At 44.0% G+C, this 23,307-nt stretch overlaps 1 pseudogene; it reads right to left on the bottom strand.

The window, feature by feature from the left end:
* Positions 1-18,560: 18,560 nt before the first annotated feature.
* On the bottom strand, positions 18,561-20,738 carry LOC115116697 (protein mono-ADP-ribosyltransferase PARP14-like; annotated as a pseudogene).
* Positions 20,739-23,307: the final 2,569 nt, after the last annotated feature.

Raw genomic sequence — 23,307 nt, 5'->3', positions numbered from 1 at the left:
TTCATGCACCTGGGGAAAAACCTTTTGGCTGCGCGAATCCAATCCTGACATAGGTCTGGATTAATGTCATGCTATCCTTATCCATGGCTTGAAGGAGGACGGCACAGTTATGGGGATGGCAATCATACACCTTCCACCTGTATTGTAATCATGTGATGCATTTTACACTATTGCAGTGTACAGTTGAAGTCAGAAGTGTACATACACTTAGGTTGGAGTCATTAAAACTCATTTTTCAACCACTCCACAAATGTCTTGCTAACAAACTATACTATTTTTCCAACAATTTTTTACAGACAGATTATTTCACCTATAATTCACTGTATCACAATTCCAGTGGGTCAAATGTTTACATACACTAAGTTGACTATGCCTTTAAACAGCTTGGAAAATTCCAGAAATTGATGTCATGGCTTTAGAAGCTTCTGCCAGGCTAATTGACATCATTTGAGTCAATTGGAGGTGTACCTGTGGATGTTTTTCAAGGCCTACCTTCAAACTCAGTGCCTCTTTGCTTGACATAATGGGAAATACAAAAGAAATCAGCCAAGAGTTTATTAAAACCTTCCCCAACCAGAAACAGTGGATTGGTGGCAGCATTTTGGCAAAACTGAAAGCGCAAACCACTGCTTTTAACCAGGGCAAGGCGACCGGAAACATGAACAAATGCAAACAGTGTAGTTATTCCCTCAGCAAGGCAATCAAACAAGCAAAGCATCAGTATAGAGACAAAATAGAGTCACAATTCAACGGCTGAGACACGAGATGTATTTGGGAGGGTCTACAGTCAATCACGGATTACAAAAAGAAAACCAGCCCTGTCGCGGACACCGACGTCTTGCTCCCAGACAAACTAAACAACTTCATTGCTCGCTTTGAGGACAATACAGTGCCACTGACACAGCCTGCTACCAAAACCTGTGGGCTCTTCTTCACCGCAGCCAACGCGAGTAAAGCATTTAAATGAGTTAACCCTCGCAAGGCTGCCGGCCCAGACGGCATCCCCAGCCGCGCCCTCAGAACATGCGCAGACCAGCTGGCTGATATGTATACGGACACATTCAATCAATCCCTATCCCAGTCTGCTGTTCCCACATGCTTCAAGATGGCCACCATTGTTCCTGTTCCCAAGAAAGCTAAGGTAACTGAGCTAAACGACTATCGCCCTGTAGCACTCACTTCCGTCATCATGAAGTGCTTTGAGAGACTAGTCAAGGATCATATCACCTCCACCCTACCTGACACCCTAGACCCACTCCAATTTGCTTACTGCCCCAATAGGGCCACAGACGACGCAATTGCAATCACACACTGCCCTAACCCATCTGGACAAGAGTAAAACCTATGTAAGAATGCTGTTTATCGATTACAGCTCAGCATTTAACACCATAGTACCCTCCAACCTCGGCATTAAGCTCGAAACCCTGGGTCTTGACCCCACCATGTGCAACTGGGTCTTGACCCCGCCCTGTGCACCTGGGTCCTGGACTTTATGACGGGCCACCAGACTACGGTTTGCAACTGCACATGGGGACAAAGATCGTACTATTTGGAGAAATGTCCTCTGGTCTGATGAAACAAAAATAGAACTGTTTGGCCATAATGACCATTGTTATGTTTGAAGGAAAAAGGGGAGGCTTGCAAGTCGAAGAACACCATCCCAACCGTGACGCACGGGAGGGGCAGCATCATGTTGTGGGGGTGCTTTGCTGCAGGAGGGACTGGTGCACTTCACAAAATAGATGGCATCATGAGGAATGAAAATTATGTGGATATATTGAAGCAACATCTCAAGACATCAGTCAGGAAGTTAAAGCTTGGTTGCAAATGGGTCTTCCAAATGAACAATGACCCCAAGCATACTTCCAAAGTTGTGGAAAAATCCTCTACAACAAAGTCAAGGTATTGGAGTGGCCATCACAAAGCCCTGACCTCGATCCTATAGAACATTTGTGGGCAGAACTGAAAAAGCGTGTGCGAGCAAGGAGGCCTACAAACCTGACTCAGTTACACAAGCTCTGCCAGGAGGAATGTGCCAAAATTCACCCAACTTATTGTGGGAAGCCTGTGGAAGGCTACCCGAAAAGTTTGACCCAAGTTAAACAATTTAAAGGCAATGCTCCCAAATACTAATTGAGTGTATGTAAACTTCTGACTCACTGGGAATGTGATGAAAGAAGTAAAAGCTGAATTAAATCATTCTCTCTACTATTATTCTGACATTTCACTTGAATAATTCTGACATTTCACTTAAAATAAAGTGGTGATCCTAACTGACCTATAACAGGGAATTTTTTCTAGGATTAAATGTCAGGAATTGTGAAAAACTGAGTTTAAATGTATTTGGGTAAGGTGTATGTAAACTTACGACTTCAACTGTATATACTGCTTGCATTGTAGTGGTCCTATCTGGCTCAGCTAGTAAGAGCATTGCACTAGCAACACCGGAGTTGTGGGTTCAATACCAACTGGGGTCACATACAAGAATGTGTGGACTCAGTGTTGCCCCTTTGGTTAAAGTTCCTGCTACATACATTCCATATATTACAGTACTGTCGTGGTCAATGCAATTTTAGTAAAGTGTGTCGTGACGTTGTATTAGTTAATGTGATGACTGTTGCTCATCGAATGATTAAACGTTTTTGCGTGATTAACTGAATCAAGCAGAGCGGCAGGGTAGCCTAGTGGATAGAGTGTAGAGGAGGCAGGTAGCCTAGTGGTTATAGTGTAGAGGCGGCAGGGTAGCCTAGTGGTTAGAGTGTAGAGGGGGCAGGTAGCCTAGTGGTTAGAGTGTAGAGGCGGCAGGGTAGCCTAGTGGTTAGAGTGTAGAGGGGGCAGGTAGCCTAGTGGTTAGAGTGTAGAGGCGGCAGGGTAGCCTAGTGGTTAGAGTGTAGAGGGGGCAGGTAGCCTAGTGGTTAGAGTGTAGAGGCGGCAGGGTAGCCTAGTGGTTAGAGTGTAGAGGCGGCAGGGTAGCCTAGTGGTTAGAGTGTAGAGGGGGCAGGTAGCCTAGTGGTTAGAGTGTAGAGGCGGCAGGGTAGCCTAGTGGTTAGAGTGTAGAGGGGGCAGGTAGCCTAGTGGTTAGAGTGTAGAGGCGGCAGGGTAGCCTAGTGGTTAGAGTGTAGAGGCGGCAGGGTAGCCTAGTGGTTAGAGTGTAGAGGCGGCAGGGTAGCCTAGTGGTTAGAGTGTAGAGGGGCAGGTAGCCTAGTGGTTAGAGTGTAGAGGGGGCAGGGTAGCCTAGTGGTTAGAGTGTAGAGGGGGCAGGTAGCCTAGTGGTTAGAGTGTAGAGGGGCAGGTAGGCTAGTGGTTAGAGTGTAGAGGGGGCAGGTAGCCTAGTGGTTAGAGTGTAGAGGGGGCAGGTAGCCTAGTGGTTAGAGTGTAGAGGGGGCAAGTAGCCTAGTGGTTAGAGTATAGAGGGAGCAGGTAGGCTAGTGGTTAGAGTGTAGAGGGGGCAGGTAGCCTAGTGGTTAGAGTGTAGAGGGGCAGGGTAGCCTAGTGGTTAGAGTGTAGAGGGGGCAGGGTAGCCTAGTGGTTAGAGTGTAGAGGGGCAGGGTAGCCTAGTGGTTAGAGTGTAGAGGGGGCAGGTAGCCTAGTGGTTAGAGTGTAGAGGGGGCAGGTAGCCTAGTGGTTAGAGTGTAGAGGGGGCAGGTAGCCTAGTGGTTAGAGTGTAGAGGGGGCAGGGTAGCCTAGTGGTTAGAGTGTAGAGGGGGCAGGGTAGCCTAGTGGTTAGAGTGTAGAGGGGGCAGGGTAGCCTAGTGGTTAGAGTGTAGAGGGGCAGGGTAGCCTAGTGGTTAGAGTGTAGAGGGGCAGGGTAGCCTAGTGGTTAGAGGTAGGGTAGCCTAGTGGTTAGAGTGTAGAGGGGGCAGGGTAGCCTAGTGGTTAGAGTGTAGAGGGGGCAGGTAGCCTAGTGGTTAGAGTGTAGAGGGGGCAGGTAGCCTAGTGGTTAGAGTGTAGAGGGGGCAGGTAGCCTAGTGGTTAGAGTGTAGAGGGGCAGGGTAGCCTAGTGGTTAGAGTGTAGAGGGGGCAGGTAGCCTAGTGGTTAGAGTGTAGAGGGGGCAGGTAGCCTAGTGGTTAGAGTGTAGAGGGGCAGGTAGCCTAGTGGTTAGAGTGTAGAGGGGGCAGGGGCAGGTAGCCTAGTGGTTAGAGTGTAGAGGGGGCAGGTAGCCTAGTGGTTAGAGTGTAGAGGGGGCAGGTAGCCTAGTGGTTAGAGTGTAGGTAGCCTAGTGGTTAGAGTGTAGAGGTAGGGTAGCCTAGTGGTTAGAGTGTAGAGGGGGCAGGGTAGCCTAGTGGTTAGAGTGTAGAGGGGGCAGGGTAGCCTAGTGGTTAGAGTGTAGAGGGGGCAGGTAGCCTAGTGGTTAGAGTGTAGAGGGGGCAGGTAGCCTAGTGGTTAGAGTGTAGAGGGGCAGGTAGCCTAGTGGTTAGAGTGTAGAGGGGGCAGGTAGCCTAGTGGTTAGAGTGTAGAGGGGGCAGGGTAGCCTAGTGGTTAGAGTGTAGAGGGGGCAGGTAGCCTAGTGGTTAGAGTGTAGAGGGGCAGGTAGCCTAGTGGTTAGAGTGTAGAGGTGGCAGGGTAGCCTAGTGGTTAGAGTGTAGAGGGGGCAGGGTAGCCTAGTGGTTAGAGTGTAGAGGGGCAGGTAGCCTAGTGGTTAGAGTGTAGAGGGGCAGGTAGCCTAGTGGTTAGAGTGTAGAGGGGGCAGGGTAGCCTAGTGGTTAGAGTGTAGAGGGGGCAGGTAGCCTAGTGGCTAGAGTGTAGAGGGGGCAGGTAGCCTAGTGGCTAGAGTGTAGAGGGGCAGGTAGCCTAGTGGTTAGAGTGTAGAGGTGGCAGGGTAGCCTAGTGGTTAGAGTGTAGAGGCGGCAGGGTAGCCTAGTGGTTAGAGTGTAGAGGGGGCAGGGTAGCCTAGTGGTTAGAGTGTAGAGGGGGCAGGTAGCCTAGTGGTTAGAGTGTAGAGGGGCAGGTAGCCTAGTGGTTAGAGTGTAGAGGGGGCAGGTAGCCTAGTGGTTAGAGTGTAGAGGGGCAGGGTAGCCTAGTGGTTAGAGTGTAGAGGGGGCAGGTAGCCTAGTGGTTAGAGTGTAGAGGGGGCAGGTAGCCTAGTGGTTAGAGTGTAGAGGTGGCAGGGTAGCCTAGTGGTTAGAGTGTAGAGGGGGCAGGTAGCCTAGTGGTTAGAGTGTAGAGGGGGCAGGTAGCCTAGTGGTTAGAGTGTAGAGGGGGCAGGTAGCCTAGTGGTTAGAGTGTAGAGGGGGCAGGTAGCCTAGTCGTTAGAGTGTAGAGGGGGCAGGTAGCCTAGTGGTTAGAGTGTAGAGGGGGCAGGTAGCCTAGTGGTTAGAGTGTAGAGGGGGGCAGGGTAGCCTAGTGGTTAGAGTGTAGAGGGGCAGGTAGCCTAGTGGCTAGAGTGTAGAGGGGGCAGGTAGCCTAGTGGCTAGAGTGTAGAGGGGGCAGGTAGCCTAGTGGTTAGAGTGTAGAGGTGGCAGGGTAGCCTAGTGGTTAGAGTGTAGAGGCGGCAGGGTAGCCTAGTGGTTAGAGTGTAGAGGGGGCAGGGTAGCCTAGTGGTTAGAGTGTAGAGGGGGCAGGGTAGCCTAGTGGTTAGAGTGTAGAGGGGGCAGGGTAGCCTAGTGGTTAGAGTGTAGAGGGGGCAGGGTAGCCTAGTGGTTAGAGTGTAGAGGGGGCAGGGTAGCCTAGTGGTTAGAGTGTAGAGGCGGCAGGGTAGCCTAGTGGTTAGAGTGTAGAGGGGCAGGGTAGCCTAGTGGTTAGAGTGTAGAGGGGGCAGGTAGCCTAGTGGTTAGAGTGTAGAGGCGGCAGGGTAGCCTAGTGGTTAGAGTGTAGAGGGGGCAGGGTAGCCTAGTGGTTAGAGTGTAGAGGGGGCAGGGTAGCCTAGTGGTTAGAGTGTAGAGGGGGCAGGGTAGCCTAGTGGTTAGAGTGTAGAGGGGGCAGGGTAGCCTAGTGGTTAGAGTGTAGAGGGGGCAGGGTAGCCTAGTGGTTAGAGTGTAGAGGTGGCAGGGTAGCCTAGTGGTTAGAGTGTAGAGGGGGCAGGGTAGCCTAGTGGTTAGAGTGTAGAGGGGGCAGGTAGCCTAGTGGTTAGAGTGTAGAGGCGGCAGGGTAGCCTAGTGGTTAGAGTGTAGAGGCGGCAGGGTTGCCTAGTGGTTAGAGTGTAGAGGCGGCAGGGTAGCCTAGTGGTTAGAGTGTAGAGGCGGCAGGGTAGCCTAGTGGTTAGAGTGTAGAGGGGGCAGGTAGCCTAGTGGTTAGAGTGTAGAGGCGGCAGGGTAGCCTAGTGGTTAGAGTGTAGAGGCGGCAGGGTAGCCTAGTGGTTAGAGTGTAGAGGCGGCAGGGTAGCCTAGTGGTTAGAGTGTAGAGGGGGCAGGGTAACCTAGTGGTTAGAATGTAGAGGGGGCAGGTAGCCTAGTGGTTAGAGCGTAGAGGCGGCAGGGTAGCCTAGTGGTTAGAGTGTAGAGGCGGCAGGGTAGCCTAGTGGTTAGAGTGTAGAGGCGGCAGGGTAGCCTAGTGGTTAGAGTGTAGAGGCGGCAGGGTAGCCTAGTGGTTAGAGTGTAGAGGGGGCAGGGTAGCCTAGTGGTTAGAGTGTAGAGGCGGCAGGGTAGCCTAGTGGTTAGAGTGTAGAGGCGGCAGGGTAGCCTAGTGGTTAGAGTGTAGAGGGGGCAGGTAGCCTAGTGGTTAGTGTAGAGGCGGCAGGGTAGCCTAGTGGTTAGAGTGTAGAGGCGGCAGGGTAGCCTAGTGGTTAGAGTGTAGAGGCGGCAGGGTAGCCTAGTGGTTAGAGTGTAGAGGGGGCAGGGTAGCCTAGTGGTTAGAATGTAGAGGGGGCAGGTAGCCTAGTGGTTAGAGTGTAGAGGCGGCAGGGTAGCCTAGTGGTTAGAGTGTAGAGGCGGCAGGGTAGCCTAGTGGTTAGAGTGTAGAGGCGGCAGGGTAGCCTAGTGGTTAGAGTGTAGAGGCGGCAGGGTAGCCTAGTGGTTAGAGTGTAGAGGCGGCAGGGTAGCCTAGTGGTTAGAGTGTAGAGGCGGCAGGGTAGCCTAGTGGTTAGAATGTAGAGGGGGCAGGTAGCCTAGTGGTTAGAGTGTAGAGGCGGCAGGGTAGCCTAGTGGTTAGAGTGTAGAGGCGGCAGGGTAGCCTAGTGGTTAGAGTGTAGAGTGTTAGCAATTGGATATGTAGATGGGTGAGCCGGTCAAGGATCGATTCAGACTAAGTGGTAAATTTTATGACAAGTAAACAGTTTATTCAGTGTGAAAATATGTAGTACAACGTAATTACGGCTCTTCCGTTAGTTCGTGTGGAACGGCAGGCAGAGAGAGCGTAAACAGTCAGCACAGCTTTTATATACGTCACAGAAAGTAGGTTGACCCTAGGAAGATCGGATCTCCGGATTGGTTCAGCTGGTTGTAGTCTGTAGTCTTCCGCCATTGGCTCAGTTGTCTGTCCGTCATCGTAGGATCTTCGGGCACAGTGTTCGGTTAAAAATAAAAAGGAGCTTATGTGTGTAATGTGGGAGCTATCCTGTGGGGGACCCCACAGGCTTTACTGTGAGTTGTAGCCATGTAATTAGCAGTAAGTTAGTCACTTGCATACGAAATAGCAATTCCTTACAAAACCCTCTCTTCACGTCTCACCAGAGACGTGACACAACCTAACTGGATCCAGACACAAAGAGAAACTTCTCCCATAAGGACTATGAAATAAGGCACGGTATTAAACAGAAATAGATATTTATGTATTACCATCATGTTCTCCATTCAATCCCACTATGTACTAAGTTGGCTACCAGCCACCTAGGAACTTACAACCCTCATTTAACAGAGCGGAGAACAGCTCAAAATAAAAGTAAAAATTATTGTCCACATTAGGCAGCTTTTTCCAGCAGGAAAAAGTTTCTGATACCCTCTCTTCACATCTCCTAAGAGATGTGATATAGTCCAGATACATTACTCCAAGCAAAAACGAAGACATAATCCAAAAAGGAAAAATATCCTAAACTAGGTATGTCTATCCGGAAATGGCCCACAAAGAAAAATAATTTCCCCCTCTTCCCATCCCAGATGGGACACGACATACAATGGAGAAGCTTAATCAATAAAAGCAACTGGATCCCCCTCCTAAAATTGCTGCAAAAACTGAAAGATGGGTCTCATGCTCCATACCGTTATCTCGCACCTGGCTCCTGTTATCTAACCAAAAAAGACCGCTTGTTCTCGCAACCCCACGCTCTGAATGTGCCCTCCCTTCTGTATTTTTCCAGCATGAGAAAGTTCCATGGCCCTGATACTTTTAAGAATGGTTCAAATCAGCTAGGTAGCATAACACATACATACATCCACACAAGGCAACAGCAGATAATATTCAATCATATATATGGTAATGGCTATAATGTAAAATAACCCCAAGGGTGTGAACAAAAACTAAGCAATGAATCATATAACAGTTACAAAGTGTAAACTACCTTCATGTCAAAAGAGAACAGCTCATTCAAAAACAGAACAAAAGAAAATAGTGTGAAATTTAGGTCCCCCTTTTGACACCAGCTAGGGTGTCACTCAACTATCCTTTATTTCAGCAGTCATAGCATTTCATGAAAATAATAAAAAGTTTATTACTAATAACAAGTTATATATGCCTTTGTTGTATGCCTTTGTTCCCCCCAAGGGTGTCACTTATCAAAAACAGGATAAAACTTTATTGTTATTGACATGTAAGATGTAGGATAAAACTTTGGTCATGGAAAACAGAGTAAAGAATTATTAGAAACCATCTGGTCCTCTCAGCTACTTCTATCCTGTACCAAGTGGGCTCCTTGCCACCCAGGGACTCCAAACCATGTGTCATCATCAGTCAGTCCCATCCTCCCCTGAAAGCATGCTTCCGTATCGGCATCGCCAACTGGAGCATCAAGCAAAGGCATCATGCCTGAAGCCCTCACCACATCTGTAACAGACTTGTCAAAACACAGTATGATGCAAGCAGCACATCACATCAATAACAAATAATACAAGAATTAGGGTCAGAAATCCAGTAACCATCCTACCAGTGCACTTACCAAACCAGGCCAAGAGAACAGACTCCTCCACCCCCGTGGACCTCATCTTAGCAGATCGTGCATCAACCCCGCCTTAGATTGTGAAGTTTAAAAACTATCATCTGGACTGGTATTAGGAATATACGTGCAACATTGTTTACCGAACATCTTGCAGACGTCCCCCTGAATGGCAAGAAGCATATCCAAGGCAAGTCTATTCTGTCTGGAAACCCCAAATGTGGCCTCAAGCTGTTCAGACATACTAGTGAGTGCATCACGGGAGTAATTCACAAAACGCTGTTGATCATAGTAGATATAATTAATCCATGCAGTCTGTCCAGCATCCACCATGGCTGGACCCATAGTAGGTAGTAAGTGCCAGAGTCCATCATTTCTACCCAAGGCCTGAAACTCATGAGGAATCCCCACTGACACTCCCAACAGGTTAGTGTGTATGTCAACTACATCCTCTGTCCATGGAGCACTACTACATCTGTCTCCCATGGGATGGAATGTTTTCAGGTCCCCTGGTTACAGAACTCAGCAGCTGTTCAGCAACAACATCAACAATGGTCAGTGGAATTATCAAACTGGTCAAACCACACGTACCTTGCCATTCTCCTCTAAGAATGGGTCTCAGCCCTCTTTTGGCTCCACTGGTCCAACATACATCAGCCAGACCACTAGTTTGGTTTAGGCCTGTAACTGGCCAAGTGGAATTAATGGTTGTTACTCCTGCAATCAGCTTCAGGCAGTCTCCCATAATCAATGCCATTACCTGTACCCGTGATGCACTCGTAATTGCCCCCATATGCCTCAACACCCCAAGAGGCCCGATGAGGAGGTACTGCAGGAAACACAAGGCTCAAAGAGGAACAGAGGGTTGAATTGGGCTTAACCTGGTAAAAACTTCTCAAAATACACAACCACCCCTCTCCTTCTCCTACAGCAAATGGGTGTAGCCAGAACAGGTCTAGCATAACTTCAAATAATACAGTCCTTTCCTCTCAGGGTTTTAGCTGTGTACCTCATATAAGACAGCCACAAATTGTCCCTACTATCAAAACCAGTCTCAGTTTCTAATTGATCAATAGCCGAATAGACTCTAACATTAATTACCTGAATGGTATTTTTAACACAGTGGTGGTAGAGGAGTGTGTCCGGTTACCTCTGGTCTTGGCAGTACCCTGATAGAAAACACACCCATCATGTCTGTCCTCGTCCTTTGTAGTCCGAGGGTGTGAGTGCCTGCATCAGAGAGCTTAATAGTTTTGATGGTTAGTAGGATTTCATCACCTTTACAAAGTTCAACATTGCTCCCAGGTTTCCCCATATCATGGAAAACCTATCCACCCTTGTGGGATCCTCCATGCTATAAGGATACCCTCTTCTCCAATCCTAGAACTGTCCGAAGTCGGTTATCATGTAATCTCTACTCTAACTTCTTGTCTACCCAGATCTAGGGATTCTTATGCTTATTTTGGAACAAAATACACATCACTTAGCCAGAGCCAGACACATCTTCACTTCTATGAACAAAAACAGGGGTGATAGGACAGGTAGGGTTACTTCATTCGAGAGTTGGCCCCGAATTCTGTTAATTCCAGTTCTTCTCCCGAACTCTGTTTATTGTCCGACAGTGAAAAATGTCTTACCCTTCCGCCGTGCGATATGAATCTGGGTAGCTCTTTCAGCTAGCTGTCACCAGGGGTCTTCTATGGTCCCCAAGCCTCTGGGACTGGATTGAGTGACTTCACCTGTAGTTCACCTGTAATGCATACAATCCTGGACATACAGGCTTGGTTAACAAACAATTTCTCATATGTTTTATCTGATTATATCTTTAACTTCTATGCCCAATTGTTAGCTTACATTTATTTTATTTTTTTTCTTATCCAATAAGCCCCATCCTATCCTAGACCACAATTTACCCATCCCCCTTTTGATACCTGACTCTGCCCAGGTATCAACCTTACCTACTCTAAATAATGACTTAGGTAAGATTAGTATATTATCTTTATGTCTGACATCATGAAGGAGCCCCTTTTAGTTTTCCACATGTCCAATTCTCCCTTGGGCGTCAATCCAGTACCAATTCCCTGTCAAGTTTCTTATCTACTTAAGAACTATCTGCACTACTTATATATTTTCTTAAATATATATTTACCAATTTAAACCTTTTCTCTCATATTTCTCAAATACCACTAAGCTTCTAACTGTTTGACTTTATCCAAAATCATGTCTATGAGTGTCAATCTCTAAAGTCCTTACATTTCCTTAATCCATCTAACAATAATCCTAAACATCACAGATGTCCTATATACCTGTTAAATTTAATACTATTTTTTTTTTTTTTTTTTTTTTAACCCCTAATGGTCAAAAAAAAATTCAAAACAAATGCTTATCATATCAAAATCCTTCCTTCAAGGACTCTTAGTATTCTATCTGACAATAACATGAATTTAATATATGTTGCAGAGTGCAGAATTCCTTGTCTACAGTGATTTATCACCCCTAAGAACTGAAACTTATTTTTCTATGTAATTCCCTGCCCTATTGGCTTAATATATATATCCTATCCTAACCTCATAACCCAAACTCCTTTATAATGAATTTACCTTAAAACTAGTACTCAATATGACCACATTCATTATACCAATGACTCTCCCCCAAGGCTGATCAGACCTTAGAAGACAGTCATGATAAGGTCCATGAGTCAACCCACCCTTTTATAGTCAAGTTCTATACTACACTAGACATATTAAAGAACCCTTTATCCTTAAAATCCAAATTCACTTGTGTAATTTAAAACTCATAAAATAAAAACTCATAAAGTTCCATATTTGAGCGTGTCTCTTTAAAATACCTTTGCACCAAAACAAATAGTCCTAACAAATGTTTTATGTGTATATATTTGCAAACCTTAATGATTAATCAAAACTTCCAGGCCTTTCCAATTTGGTCGTTTATGGCCTCATTCTCCCCAATATTATAATCCCTGATATTTAATAAAAATAACGTATTTTCCCTTGGCTCCTTCAACTCACATTTACATCTCAATAAAACAAAACACCATCTGCGTGCTCCTCAAGGAAAAACAACTTGCCCCTGTTACGTATCAAGGGAAATGTTCAAATAACCAAATTCAACCTCGCTAGTTTACCGAAACATGTACAATTATGTTTTACCATAGAGGTTGCTTTTCACCATTAATACCCTGACACCGTTCCACATAATGGAAACAGTGCTCAAATTCACTGGTGCTATTCAAACGATCAAACCAAAAATCAACAACCATCAGAATCCACCATCACGATGTTTTATGACTCAGACATCCAATCCCTCTCTCTCACGGCCCAATTACAGTCCAAATAAACGCCACAAATCAATGATACCCACCCAGCGAATCAGCTGCTAGTTTTTAGCATCTTTCCTGACGATTTACATACTCCTTTTAAAGGACACTAACCATTTTCTCTGTCACCCCCAGTCAAGACATCATTTCCGTGGCGACGGAAACCTCGCGAGTGATGTCATCAACAAGCGCTCAATCTTGACTCATTTCGCAACGATTTTCAACTCATTGTAAATAATGGTTGGCCTTCTGCAACAACAGTATTTCGGGTTCGATAAACCAAACCTAATTTATCACATCTGTTGAGTCCTGATTTAGAGTTTACAACATCAATCAACATCTCTCAATTCGCTAATCTTATAAAAACATTTCGATGGACACAAATCTATCGTAATTGTTCCCCGTTATTATTCAGAATTAATTTGATTTAAATTACTGTCTCGTCTTTGAATTAGCATTTTAATTACGACTCTTTTCCCAATGTATTATTCCCAACAAATCATTTAGTGAACAGACATCGCCTTGCATCAAAATCTCCGTTCTTATATTAAGTTGAATGAATTAGTCTTTCAATTTGAACCAAACAAACTATTTAAAACGTTCAGTTTATATCTTATACCAATACTAGTGACTATAACTTTCTCTGCAAAACAACCAGTTCAATTACAACCAAAGACTCAGACATATATAACTATTCTTTACACCTCAGCTGGGAACCGAACCCCGGCCTCCCACGTGGGAGGCGAGAATTCTACCACTGAACCACCAATGCTTATGGAGATTCTCCGCAAATAGACCCAATTTACAGTTATCTGTATTTGTTACTCCGGCATCTGAACAACAGAAAATAGCACTAATTTAAACGCCCAAAGTTTTCCCTTAATTAGGATTCTCATTAATCTCGCTCCCTTCGTATCTGACCCTTCTTTCTTAAATACGTGAATTTTGTTCTTTTCTGCCTCTTTCTCTCTTAACCCACATTCAATTGTTTTCAACTGGACCCCGGTTGGCAGTCCCCCTCCTAGGTAACCTGCTTGCGTCCATCTTAACTTTACTCCCTCCCAGACTTTCTTTATATCCTTCCACTGTCCCTTTCCCCCTGATCTATATTCTATTTTTTGTTCTAAAAACTCATTAAACCTCAGTTTTGGAGTATTGAGGGTCGCCATTGTGAATTTGCTTTAGTCGTAATTAAATTTAATTCAATCGGAATTTAATCGTAGTTTTAATCGTAATCCTCTCCTTCTATCTGAATATAGTTAGCATATACTTCGCCCGACGTTGATTAATACCCACGATGTACTCGAAGAGACACTGCTGCACGTGCTCTGTCTTATCTCTGAACCTCTCCTTTGTATGTTTTAGTTCGAGAAAAACGCATGAGTCGGTATGGGATTTGTGGAGCGCACAACCAAGGGATCTATTCAACTATTTAGTCTCAATATTTAAATATTATATTCAGATATTATTTCCCCGGTCTCAAAATCTCTAGTCAACTCTGGTTATATTATGTTATTGTTTGATGTGCAATGGTCACATCATTCCCGATCTCTGTCTAGTGGAACGCCAAACTCACACATCCTACATCCACTCGACTACACCTCTCACATAACCTGTTAAATAGTAGACAGCTTTTCAACAGGGCATTTTTCATGCAGATTCATTCAATCCAACCACACCTCAACAAGACCTATTCGTTATCAATACGACATTTTACTTGCAGATTCGGTTCATCTATCATTTAACTATAACCACACCTCCACAAGACCTATTCGATAGTACACAACGTATCAATAGGACATTTTACATGCAGATTCGGTTCATCTATCACCACATTCATTCGTATGAAATTCTCATTGAATTTCCAACATTCATAATCGTGTCCGTTACATGTTAAAACACAGCCTCTGCTTTCCCTCACCTCTATACACAACCCAATATATATATAATTAGGACAGTTTTCTATGCAGATTTCAGAACAAACAGGGTCCCGAAGGAATTTAACATATTGGTCAATCACAATTCACTCATTCCTATTAAAATAACTCAGTATAGGCCAATTAATAAAATTCTATAACAACTGTCAGAACACAGAAGTCATAGGAACATATTAACAGTTACAAATAGACAAAACATACAAATACTGGTTATATCTCTGATATCTTATTAAAACGACCCCTATCAGACCGGACAAAGCGGATTTACTGGATAGAATTCAACTCTAGAATCCAACTCTATCCCCTACTGACCCCTATCGAATTAACAATATCAAAATTAATACACGTTATCTCTCTGACCCCTGAAAGCCGACCCCTATCGGCGAATCTCTCTATTCCCGATCCCTATCGCACTAACCCCTATCAGCATTGATGCGCATGTCCAACCCCTATCGGAACTGAATGTATATATGTCCGATCCCTATTGGAACTTTTTAGGCCTTTAATTGATCTCTCATCATTGAAAGCTATCAGACTGTGACTGATATCTCATCAGTGATTCAGATCACACCAGCCGTCGCTGGCTTGTTACTACATATCTTCACTACACTGTTCTTTTCGACTCGTCAGCAAATTATAAATTTACACAAGAATTCATACTTACTCGGAAATACTGATCAAAATTTAGGCAGACTATACGACAATATGCAAAGTTTGATTTAATAGGTTTTGCTTACCTTATTTATGGTGCACCTTTAGATCAGTTTCCCGAGTTGAGTAGAATTGTTGTCCACCCCCCGAGAATCAAATCACCCGTCCTTCTCGAATCTCCCTCTCCACGCGCTCACCCCATTCTCACATCCAATCTGCCCGCTTCGACTGGACCGTTAGTTAACCATCCTCTGCGTACCATTTCTGTTAGCAATTGGATATGTAGATGGGTGAGCCGGTCAAGGATCGATTCAGACTAAGTGGTAAATTTTATGACAAGTAAACAGTTTATTCAGTGTGAAAATATGTAGTACAACGTAATTACGGCTCTTCCGTTAGTTCGTGTGGAACGGCAGGCAGAGAGAGCGTAAACAGTCAGCACAGCTTTTATATACGTCACAGAAAGTAGGTTGACCCTAGGAAGATCGGATCTCCGGATTGGTTCAGCTGGTTGTAGTCTGTAGTCTTCCGCCATTGGCTCAGTTGTCTGTCCGTCATCGTAGGATCTTCGGGCACAGTGTTCGGTTAAAAATAAAAAGGAGCTTATGTGTGTAATGTGGGAGCTATCCTGTGGGGGACCCCACAGGCTTTACTGTGAGTTGTAGCCATGTAATTAGCAGTAAGTTAGTCACTTGCATACGAAATAGCAATTCCTTACAAGAGGCGGCAGGGTAGCCTAGTGGTTAGAGTGTAGAGGGGGCAGGGTAGCCTAGTGGTTAGAGTGTAGAGGCGGCAGAGTAGCCTAGTGGTTAGAGTGTAGAGGCGGCAGGGTAGCCTAGTGGTTAGAGTGTAGAGGGGGCAGGTAGCCTAGTGGTTAGAGTGTAGAGGCGGCAGGGTAGCCTAGTGGTTAGAGTGTAGAGGCGGCAGGGTAGCCTAGTGGTTAGAGTGTAGAGGCGGCAGGGTAGCCTAGTGGTTAGAGTGTAGAGGGGGCAGGGTAGCCTAGTGGTTAGAATGTAGAGGGGGCAGGTAGCCTAGTGGTTAGAGTGTAGAGGCGGCAGGGTAGCCTAGTGGTTAGAGTGTAGAGGCGGCAGGGTAGCCTAGTGGTTAGAGTGTAGAGGCGGCAGGGTAGCCTAGTGGTTAGAGTGTAGAGGCGGCAGGGTAGCCTAGTGGTTAGAGTGTAGAGGCGGCAGGGTAGCCTAGTGGTTAGAGTGTAGAGGCGGCAGGGTAGCCTAGTGGTTAGAGTGTAGAGGCGGCAGGGTAGCCTAGTAGTTAGAGTGTAGAGGGGGCAGGTAGCCTAGTGGTTAGAGTGTAGAGGCGGCAGGGTAGCCTAGTGGTTAGAGTGTAGAGGTGGCAGGGTAGCCTAGTGGTTAGAGTGTAGAGGCGGCAGGGTAGCCTAGTGGTTAGAGCGTTGGATTAGTAATGAAAGGTTGCAAGTTAAAATCCCCGAGCTGACAGGGTACAAATCTGTATTACTGCCCCTGAACCGGCCACTGTTCCTAGGCCGTCATTGAAAATAAGAATTTGTTCTTGACTGACTTGCCTAGTTAAATAAAGGTAAAAAAAACTCATTAACCTTGGGCACCATGGGAAAATAAGTTTTTATTGAGTTTCTATTTTCCAAACTCAAATAATATCGATTTTACAACAGCCGCCATTTAATCAGTTACCTCTACAATCTCGTTCTGAACGTCGCATATTGATGCAAACTTAGGCTATTGATTAGAACTTAGTATACCGGGCCAACACACTATGGCGCGTGTTACCCAAAATGGTGATTTCAAAGAGAGAGAGAGAAAAAAGAAAGTACTCGAGAGAAATATACATTTGAGTGAATTTGTCAGCTGTGCTTATTCTAACCCTAGCCTTGCCCCAAACTGCCGCTCTTATGGGTCAGAATATAATGATGTAATTAAATGGGGAAGGTGTCTGTGGATTCTCCGCGTGGACCGTTCAGGCTGCTTAATGATGCACTTCTCCGGCGCACCTCTCTGGTCGTCCTCACGATGTCAATGTCCTTTTGGCTTAATGGTCTGCTCCCTCACCCTTGCTCTGGAAGGGGTCTTCTGAGGACAGACAACTCTGTAGCTCAGAGCTCACAGCATAGGAATGAAACCCTTTAGATGCCACGATTTGATGGGATTGGATGCTAGGTGGTCCGGCTTGAATTCATCTGCTTAGACACAGCTACTCATCCGTAGCTTGGGTAGAAAACAATTTCTTTCTCTTCAAGCTTGTGTTGTGTTTTGGGTTTGTTGACTTTTTAGACCTTGGCTGCAGCTGGGGTCACTTTGTCATAACTGTTAATTCTTCAATCACAAGTTTTATACCCTTGGATCAGAAGTGGGCGTAAACGCCTTTAGGGCAATTCTCTGGGCATACCAAGTTAAGAGCAAGGTCTAGGTTTTACTCAAATCCAATTTTAGACAACTAACTTAACATTTCATCTTTACCAAAACAGTCCCTTTGATTTGGACATTTTCCACATTTTCCAACGTACAATGTATAAACATCAAACATATACTAGGAAAAAACTCCTCACGTTACGATGTTTTCGTAATAACGTCATCTATTAACCTTTAATAACAAAACAAAAATGACATACATTTTCATATTCCATCTATCGCCATGACCACCATTGTGGCTGACGGAAACCATTGTTCCAAAGTCCCTTTATTTCATGTTTAATGTTGAGACTGGTTCTCCATATTGAGGGGACACAAGAATGTTGTGTGGCCTAAGATTTACTAGGGGCGTGAGGGGTCATAAAACCTCCACATCTTCAGACCCCTAGATCTCTCCTCCTCTGTTGGGGTTGAGAGATAATCTGTAGGGTGGTGGTCTCCTGTAACCTGACATGATCAGGACAGTCATGACAAGTGGTATGAAAGGATGGAATGAGAGGATGCATTTGTTAAATACAGTACATCTCTGATCTTGTCAATATCAGATTTTGTCAAACTTACTGTGAAGTAAAATCCTTATAGTCATCATCATAATAGTACTTCAAATCAAATGCTATTTGTCACATGCTTCGTTAACAGGTGTAGACTAACAGTGAAATGCTTACTTACGGTTCATTACAATATATCATGCTTCATATGTTTCTACTTTAGAAACCTACATTCTCATTATGTAGTTCTCAAAGTCTGTAGTAGACAAACCAGTTTAAAATCTATAGGTTTACCAAATGGTTAAGTGATTATCAAGTGAGAACAGTCAGATTAAGTAATAGTAAACTGTGTTTTAATAAATTAGAAGACAATCATATCAAGAAATTTGAGCATTGCGAAGAGTAATTACCTTATGAACATGTATTATAGATTAAACTGATTAAGTTTGGCAAAAAAGTTACTACGATTTTGTGTGTTGTACTTAGTCAATTGAAAATGTGCTTAGAGTCTTAAAACAGCTTTTTTTAAATAATCTATTTAGATTTTTGTACTAAGCGTTCTGAAAATGCACATACTGTACATAAACCAAAACTGTAAGTAAACAAGGTGAACCCTGATTTATTGAGAAAAAAAGTTATCTTGATTTGCTATATAATAATCTGTAAAAGAGATAACTATAACCATAGAGAAAGCCTAACATTTTTAAAGAAGCATATGAAAAGTTATACTTATGATAGTAAGATAGTAAATGCTCCTTTAATTGTCTAGATGAAAGTGATCAAGTACGCAGGATAAGCCTGAATGTCGTTGAATACAATAAACATGGATGGCGCTGTTGGGTCGTCTGTCACGCTGTCATAGAGTTGAGTAGTTGATTTGCTTTTAGCTGGAGGCGCAATCATATCTCGTTGTCCTTCTGTGAAATCTCCGGTCAGAACATGGCACAGGTACATGTGCTTCTGCCCTTGGGAATCTGGGACTGAGTATGTGTCATCGGCAGAGTAGCTGGCTTCAACTGCAAAGTAGGTGCCGTTTCCATACACTGCCTCTGCAAAAAGTGATCATCTCATAAATGATCTATAGACTTCTGCTGAGTGGTAGGAGGGGTCAGAGAACTTAGCTAGCTGGCTAACTAGCGTTCGTTATTTTAGTGAGTCTTTTGGTGAGTCTTACAGATGTAGTTGCTACGTTAGTGGCAAAACCAAAATGAGTACACTTTCCTAATACTCATACCTGTTTATCATTTGATGTGATTTTGTAATACTCATATAAAAACGGAGGTTTTTGGCACTACTTTATAACTCTGCTGTTTGTCATTTTGTACATCTTACCATTTTTCCCAGCGTAGCTCCGATTGAACCCGTTTGCGTTAATTTGATCTATGATTAGGGGGCAAGTTCCATGGAACAGCCTCTTCTCATTGTTCTGGTGACAGTTCTTGGAATCCATTTCTTGTTTCTTGATCTGGAGATTCCTCCACAGGCTTGGGTTCTGGATCCTCTCAATCTGAAGGAAGGGGGAAAACCACACATTCATATGTAAAAAGACATTGTAAAAGACTGTCAATACAGCTAGATGTCCTACTCTAATATGACCGGTTTTCCAAACCCAGATTAAGCCTAGATCTGGATTAAAAAGCACAACTCATTCCATGAAGAACATGGCCAAATGATTCCATTATAACAACTGTAACCATTCCATTTGGCAGGCCCAGCAAGAATGTGTATGTAACCAGGGGTGGAATTGAAAGGGAGTGTGTGATTCTTGGTGACATAACGATGGAGAGATCTCAGAGTTGTGTCTTTTTTAATTGCACCTCTTCATTTAACTTGTATTGAAATACATTCAGCAGCAGAGATAGATACCTTTAGAACGGTGTTTTGGCAAGTGGCCTGAAACAGGCTTAGGACCTCATCATGCTCAGAGGTTCCTGGCTGGATGGGGAAGGACTGGCATAAAGAGTTGTCTGTCATGGTAGCCCAATACTGAGGAAGACTGTCATGAGCTGGAGAATACGGTTGAATAATGAAGGTCAGACAAACACACAGGCTTTACATTGTTGTAAATTCTTGTTAGTACTATAATGGGAATAGAACAATGGGAATGCTATCCTCATGTGTATGCATGGCTTACTCCCAACCAAGAGGACCATAGATAATGAGCAAGCAATATCAAAATAAAAGTTATTGGAATGCACATGCATCAATATCAATCTTAGCCAATCATAAACTCCCAAGAAAACACTTGAGAATGTGAATGTGGTGTATTGATTTCTTGAAAATTGTTGATGAAGTTTACATGGAAGGCCAAAAGGATAGGTACCTGCTTTGTCAATGCGTCTGATATCGAGGCTGTTGCCATGGTTATCTGTCGCAGGCCCATTTGGCAGGGTGACCTTGTACATCTGACCTTGGATAGTGACCTCCACATGCTGCTTCTTGGTCTCATTTGCCTGCTCCAGATGGAAGTTATGGATGAGGTCAAAGCTTTGGTTACTGCCCTCCCTGCTGCTGGTACTGCCATTCCACCACGGTGCTGGCTGGCTCAGCACTCCTACTGAGTTCCTCTTCACTACGGATCCTTTGGAGCATCTTCTGGATTTCATTAGTAACTTTGAGCACATCTTTGGTGATGCCCTCTATAGTCAGCTTGTCTTGAGATGACTCCTGTTCCACTCTCACTCCCATGGTGTTGATCATGTTACTAATGCGCTGGCGGTCAGAAGTGGTTAAGTTGATGATGGCATCGTCAGTGATGATGGAGCTGTCTTGCTCCTTCAAGATCAGGTCCTTGACCCACTGCTTGGCTTCATCTACTTTAGCCTGAGAATCCCCACAGATGTGGAAGCAAGCCGGATCCACTTCTTTATCCATGAAGACAAATCTCTCATGCTTTTGTGGCTTATTACCTTTACTCCTAGTGAAAATTGCTGTAAGAATATGAACAGATTGTAATATATTGTAAGTCCCAGTTAATGCAGCTGTTTATCTAAAACTCTTTCTGTAAAAAAATTCTGTAAACAAAAAATGAACAAATTGACATGGAAAGTGTTTCAGTTATCATGTAATAACGAAGACACCTAGCGAATTTAAACATGTTATATACTATATATACTCAAGTTAATAAAGGCATCCCATACATTTTATTCTGGTGCCAATGGTTTCAAAGGCTTTAAACAGACTGCCTTCATCTTGAAGGTCAGTGACCGCCTCCTGTGCATCAGTGTCCTCCTCTTCCTGAACATCTGTGTGTTCCTTCTTCAGCATACTGTTGTAAAATTCAGTCAGCATGGCAGTCTCAAAGATGACAGTCTGAAAGATGACAGTCCAGACCAGCCTCAAGGTGTTCACTGACTTCTTGGCCACCACTTCCACTCGCGTATCGAACATGGCTTCTGCCACCTGGCTCACCTGTACATTGCCTTGGCCTTAAAAAAGTATATTTCAATTACAATTCAAATGGAAATTGTAACTGTTTGAATTAGAAGTGGGATTCAAAATAACACTACTTTGGAAAGGTTCATACATGCTTATAAGAAGTAAAATAGCCTTAGGATTTAAGTTAAGTGTTATTCTGTCTAACAAATGCAATATCAATGTTATTTGATATTTCTCCTACACTCTGTATACGGTCAGTCGTGTTCGTGTTCTCTGGTTGTGTGACTCACCTGTGCCGAGAGCAGGAAATGAGATGGATGTGAAGTCTTTCCTTGCGCACATTTTAAGTGCATCCTTGACACACTCCTGGATGTTCTGAGGGTCACTGATGCCAACCAGGTGAAGGATCTTCTTACTCTGCAGGTTGCCTGGCTCGGTCAAAATCATCGGCTGGTCACCTGGAAATATAGTTTGTGGGTCATTTATACATTTACATTTAAGTCATTTAGCAGACGCTCTTATCCAGAGCGACTTACAAATTGGTGCATTCACCTTATGACATCCAGTGGAACAGTAGTGCATCTAAATCTTTTAAGGGGGGGGGGAATTTATTAATATAACGCATACTTCATACTGCACGCAGAGACATAAAGAGTTGACTCTCGGTAAGTAGAAAAATGGCCTAATTGCCAGAATCTTGACTTTAATAGCATATTTAGATTCCATACAAATGTGTATGAAAAATAAGGGTATGTTTTGAATTTTATAAGGGGACAACCATTTCCCGGACCAGCATATAAGTGGCAGTGCAAACTAATTTCTCAAATCAAAAGTATACCGTAACCCAATTTTGCCACATGGTTGCATTCATGCAGAGTTTTGGGGTAGAAGTGTCTCAAAATAAATAAAAACAAAATGACAAAACTATAACTGGTTTTACTGAGTTGTTGACATTCTGCCTCCACAGTTGGACCAGCCGCATCCAGAATGGCTTTCGACACCCCTGGAGAAGAATAAGAGAAGAATGTTTTTAAAAGTACACACCTCTGCATGTATCGGTCTTGACTGCATACATGACGTATCTTTCCTAACTAAGGGACACTACATTTCACTATAATGACCAATACACTGTGTATGCAGTGCCAATGATTTGGAAAAGCACATTATTATTAAGATAGGATTAGTCCAGCTCGTCTTTTAGAGTCACAAATATTGGTGTCTTCACCTCTTGACCAGGCAGGTTGTTATTGGAAAATACATTTTGGTCCCACTTTTTTGGGATGATTCCCTATAGATGGGCGGCAGGGTAGCCTAGTGGTTAGAGCATTGGACTAGTAACCGGAAGGTTGCAAGTTCAAATCCCCAAGCTGACAAGGTACAAATCTGTCGTTCTGCCCCTGAACAGGCAGTTAACCCACTGTTCCTAGGCCGTCATTGAAAATAAGAATTTGTTCTTAACTGACTTGCCCAGTAAAATAAAAATAAATAAAAAGATGGTCAAACTATCAATAAACAATCAACTGCAACTCTGGTTAGTTGATAGTCAGTTAAACAGTTTGTTGAGAGTCAGTTGAGCAGTTTGCTGATAGTAATTTGAACATAAACCATCTCTAGGGTAATGTTCAAATAAATTAGGAGATGTAATTCTCAATTACTAACACAGCTAATTAAGATAAACTACATTGTTGCACATTACAGCCTACTGGGCACAGAAGTCAATTCAACGTCATTTAATAAAAAATATGTAGAAACAACATTGATTCAACCAGTGGGAGGTGACACAAATAATGACTTGAGGAATCCCATGCATACTAAATCCCCCAATAAAACCTACTGATAAAACCAATAAAACTGCTGTTGTTGTTGAACATTCAACCCAAAACATGGAACCTCAGGTGAGACAGAGGTTGGATGTACCTGTCTTAAGGTTGAAGGTCTTATTGGTGGAGTTGTCGATGACATCAGTAGTCTCTTTGGTTATGTCTCCTGTGACGACCTGTATAACCACCCCTCCCATCTTTGTCTCATGCATCCCTGAGCTTGAAGTGACCTTAGAGAAAAGACCTAACAGCAGGAAATACAGTACGTGAT

The sequence above is a fragment of the Oncorhynchus nerka genome, linkage group LG26 (assembly GCF_034236695.1).
Source record: "Oncorhynchus nerka isolate Pitt River linkage group LG26, Oner_Uvic_2.0, whole genome shotgun sequence".
Lineage (NCBI taxonomy): Eukaryota > Metazoa > Chordata > Actinopteri > Salmoniformes > Salmonidae > Oncorhynchus > Oncorhynchus nerka.
This window is presented reverse-complemented; position numbering and strand designations above follow the sequence as displayed.